This window comes from Penaeus monodon, chromosome 12 (genome assembly GCF_015228065.2).
Source record: "Penaeus monodon isolate SGIC_2016 chromosome 12, NSTDA_Pmon_1, whole genome shotgun sequence".
NCBI lineage: Eukaryota > Metazoa > Arthropoda > Malacostraca > Decapoda > Penaeidae > Penaeus > Penaeus monodon.
The window spans coordinates 35,285,922-35,290,921 of record NC_051397.1 but is presented as its reverse complement, the minus strand read 5'-3'; the positions used below and the strand labels follow the sequence as shown (position 1 = coordinate 35,290,921).

General features: G+C 40.4%; 1 protein-coding gene across 1 annotated transcript in view; it reads left to right on the top strand.

The window, feature by feature from the left end:
• The window catches only part of LOC119579687, a 104,425-nt gene that overhangs the window by 11,614 nt on the left and 87,811 nt on the right, over positions 1-5,000 (top strand). Inside the window, exon 2 of the mRNA XM_037927597.1 lies at positions 3,094-3,340. The gene's annotated coding sequence lies outside the window, so the exon portion shown is untranslated. The remainder of the gene's footprint in view (positions 1-3,093; positions 3,341-5,000) is intronic.

Genomic DNA, 5,000 nt, shown 5'->3' with positions numbered 1-5,000 from the left:
TTGAGCAAGAGCGCTTATAACGGCCACACACATACAAAGACGTACTAATGTGTGATGCCCATGTGACGTGTAGCATACCATCAGCGTAATCCCCTCAGGGTACTCACAGGTACATACCCACAGTAATCTCACACCGGGACATGGGCTGAAAAACAGGTGTTTCCTAAATGGCGGTATTTCGAATCACATCATTTTATTCATTTTCACACTTGGGTCTGTCATTAAACTCTGTGCCTGTCCCATTTCGCGTGAATTCCGCGGATTTAATTGCCGAATTTAATTGGCGAGATGTAAGCTAGTCATTATTATTATTATTATATCGGTTATCTATTTTGTAGCATTTCTAGAACGAACACCTGTGGTCCCTTTTTTTTAATGAACTAGTTGGCAGAAATTAGCAAATGCACGCGTTCTCGCCCGTCAAGGAAGAGCGAGGATGGCAGCTGTTCTGTCCATGGATGCATAAACACCTGCGATTCGAAAAGCATGATAATATATTCCGTCAATATTTACTGCAATTAGGCATCCTAGGAGTGGAAATATTTGGAGAGGCCGCGAGGCAGTTGCTTACCTTCGTCAGGAGGAGCGGGAAGAGACTTCTTATCGCGCGGGAGAAGATGGAAACTGGAAATCTTGTGCTTCTGCTGATTTTTAACATTCTGCCCTTCGCGCCGCTACGCTTTTTATTTTCTTGGTTGTTTGCAGATAGGTAGGTGGTCATAGACGCTTATCAATTACCAAATTGGGAAACATGTGCTTTGATGTGTGTGTGTGTGTGTGTGTGTGTGTGTGTGTGTGTGTGTGTGTGTGTGTGTGTGTGTGTGTGTGTGTGTGTGTGTGTGTGTGTAATATGTATAAATATTATATATATAATATATGTATATCTATATGTATTTATGTATGTAACTATGTAAGTATGTATATTTTCATTCTCTCACTCACTCACTCACTCACTCACTCACTCACTAACTCACTCACTCACTCACTCACTCACTCACTCACTCACTCACTCACTCACTCACTCACTCACTCACTCACTCACTCACTCACTCACCCATCCCCTCCTCTCCCTCCCTTTCTCCCTTCCTCCCTCCGCCCCTCCGTCCCTCCCTCACTAGTTACGCCCACCGAGCGAGCCGGTCGGGGCGGCATGCTGCTCCTGCCTGTGGCGCCTCCTTCCATGGGTTTCCCCCGGGCGCGCACGCTCTCGCAGGGGGCTGGGGAGGGGGGGGGTGCTCATTGGGGCTTCTGCACGGGCGCTGCTCACGGGCGGATCTGCGGTGGGCGAGGGAAGGAGTGAGGTAGAGGAGGAGAGGGTGATAGGCTTATATAGAGAGGTGGGGATAGGGGGAGGGGAGGGGGAAAGGGAGAGGGAGAGGTAGAGGGATGAAGGGAGGGTGAGAGGGAGGGAGGGAGGAAGAGAGGGATGGATAGATGGATGGAGAGGGAGAGAGAGCGGGGGAGAGAGAAAGAGAGAGGGAGAGAGAAAGAGAGAGGGAGAGAGAAAGAGAGAGGGAGAGAGAAAGAGAGAGGGAGAAAGAGAGAGAGAGAGAGAGAGAGAGAGATAAAGAAAAAGTGAGAGAAGAAAGTAAGACAAAAACAGGTAGACAGACAGAAGAATAACTAAACAGATAAACAGCTAGAGGGACTATCTAGTAAACAGACAAACAATCAAACGAGAAGGCATAAAAAAACTAATTTCCTCCAAGAAACTGATACGCAGATCATAAACAGTATCTTTGGGTGGTGTTGGCCTGTCCTCCACACCTGCCTCGACAATGTTGTAACTTTCATCAAATCGTTATTTATTGTGTATTAAAGCCACCTGTGTATCGTTAAGTGGAAGAGGGACGCCGCTATTGCCGATTAGTGGTGGAGTTCCCCTCTGAAAGGTAATTCAGATGGATTCAAGGCGCAAAATCACTTCTTTTTTCGTATGTATTTTGGTTTTATGAATTGGGAGAGTATTAACGTGAAGGAAATCTTAAGCTTTTGGCAGGGGTTAAAAATCTTTTTTTTTCCTATATGATAAATATTTATTTATTTATTTTTATGAACTGTGAAAATTGGAACATGAAGGAAATCTAATGCACTTAACATGGGGCCAATTCTCGATCTAGATTGTCCAGAAAATTCACTCAGAATCCCACGCTTCCAGAGGTCCTCCATTTTCCTCGTTATCTCATCGGGAAAATGAATATCAGGACGAACCACATCTAACCAAGAACAAAGGGTGACTTGTGCTGAGGCCAAGCACCTATCGCATCGCTACATCAGAGGCAACGGCAACAGTCTACCGGTTCTGTTGATAGTGCAGAGTTCTGACCGGTTTTGACACCGTTATATACAGTAGGTCGTGTGCTGTTACCGGGAGTGCTGAGACGCAGTGTTCCGCTAGAGTGTGTCTATGTAGAGGATTATTTATTGTTGGGGTTAATTTTTTGGAGTGTTTTTTATGATCTAGTCTGTATAGAGGATTTTTTTTTTATTTTTTTTATTTTTTTATTTTTTAGGTTTTATCTTTTTTGGTGTATTTTATATTACTCGATCTGTATAGAGGGTGTTTTTTTTTTTTTATAAGGTGTTCATTTTTTGTCGTCTTTTATATTACTCGGTTTGAATAGAGAATTATTTATATGTAGATTTATCTTTATTTTCATTTCGTGTTTTTACATCATTCGCGATCTGTAGTGAAATGTCACTGGTTATTCTCCCAGCTGTTGAGAGAAGCGAAGCGATCGGCCATTTGCAGCTGTTTATGAGATATGCTTTTGCGGAAATGTCATTGCAAAATGTATATATATATATGTATATATATGTATATATATGTATATATATAATATATATATATATGTATATATATATATATATATATATATATATATATATATATATATATATATATATATATATTACAAATCGTCGCAGCAGGAAAGCGAATAAGCTGTATGCCTGTGATAATTCAGTCAACATTTGCTAAAGCCTCATACCCTATCTCAATTGTTACTAACCAGTTTATAACAAAACGGAAATGGGTCCAATAATCAATCATATTCCCCAGCTTTGTCCTTATTTAACTTGTGTTCTCTACAGGTCTTTTTTTTTTTAATGATATGACATTCTGATAGTGTCTAGTTAACACTGGAAAATCTCTCTAGAGAAAAAAGGGGAGATATTTGACGGAAAATTGAAAGCTAAACTCCCAAGACAAGTGTATAAGTGATTGTGCCGAGTGGAAGTGATAGGATCGAGACATCTTCATAGGATCGAACTCCACAAGGGACACAAGGAACGCCTCCGGATCGTCTGTTAGAGGGACTTCGAGCGTCCTAGTCTAGAGGTGAGTGTTATTCTTAGTTCTTTTATTTTTTGGTATGTACGTGTCCATTTAAATCTTTGACTTTTGGTATGATCGTGTCATGGTATTGGCTTGTATGCGTCTATTTGGACCTGTTTATTTTGGTATAAGTCTGCGCGTGTCTTTTTTTGAGTCTGTTTGGTATACTTGTGTTTATTTGGACCTGTTTCTTTGGGTTAATTCGTGTCTGTTTCGGTCTGTTTCCTTTGTTTTAGGTCGACACGTGTCTGATTGAATCTGTTTTGATATAGACCTACACATGCCTGCCTGTTTATCTTAGTGTACTCCTGTTTGACATTGATTTTTTTAGTTTATGGCAGCACGTTTTTATTTGAATATTTATATTGGTATAGGCTTATACCTGTCTCTGGATCTGTTTGTTTTGGAATAGACATACACGTACCTGTTTTATATTTCTATTGGTACAAGTCTATAAATATGGGTATGATTTGGTTTCTTTTTTATAGGCTTACTGTGGTATCTGTTTTTTTTTTTTTTCTTTTTTTCTTTTTTTTTCTTCTTCTTCGTGCCGCTTGTTTGTGTTTTTGCTTTTGACTCCCATTCATTACACAGCTGGTTCGAGGATTTAATTAATTGTGTATAATTTTCCGTCTTTTCTTTCCCTGTTCTCTTCCTATTTCGTCTTAGGGAAAAGGGAGGAAGGTGACGTCGCTTCTGATTTCGGAAAGAAAACTCTCTCTCTCATTTTCTCATTCTCCTTTCCTCCTTATCTTTCTCATTCTCACTGTCTTTCTCTTTCTCTTTCTCATTTTCATTCTCTTTCCTTTTTTTTTCTTTTCTTTTTCTCTTTCTCTCTCTCCTTCTTATCGGTCTCATTCTATTCTTCTTTCTCTGTCTCCTTTTTTATTCCTTTTCCTCCTTCTCCTTCTCCTTCTTCATCTTATCCTTTTCCATCTCTTTCTCAGTTGTCATGGGCATTTCAGCTGCAAAGTCGACAGAAGAAAGGAAATTAAGCTGCATATATTCCGTCGCATTTGGTTATTTGCAAAGTAAGATTATTATTTTTGGCTGCGTGTTAAACCTCCTCGAAAATTATTTATTTATTTATTTACATCTTTAAAGAGAGAGGGAGATGCGAGAGATAGAGATAACGACAGAAAGGGAAGGAAAGAAGAGGAGATAGAGAAACAGAAAGAGACATAGAAACGGAGAATCAGAAAGAGACAGAGAAACAGAGAAATATAAATAGAGAGAAATAGAGAAACAGAGACATAGAAACAGAACCAGAGAGAGACAGAGAAACAGAAAGAAACGGAGAATCATAAACACAGAGAGAATTTACATTTACATTCGACACATGTTTCCGAAAGTGTGAGCGACCAGTTGTGAAAGACTCAGGGTTAGACACAACGGGGCCCGAGGCTGAAAAAGAGGAAATCTTTGCTCGGGGTGCGGAGATCAACGGCTTGCTGCGTTTTGTGTTATTGTTTGGGTGTTGCTGTAAAATGAAATTGATGCCCCAGCGTTCGGGTGAGACGGTAAATGTGTGAGGGAAGTTGGAATTTGCTGACTCACGCGTGGACTCGCTCGCTCAGCCAGTTAGTTAGATAGTTAGTTGGTTAATCAGTCAGTCACTCACTCACTCAGTCAGTCACTAATTGATTAAATGACTCGCTTACTC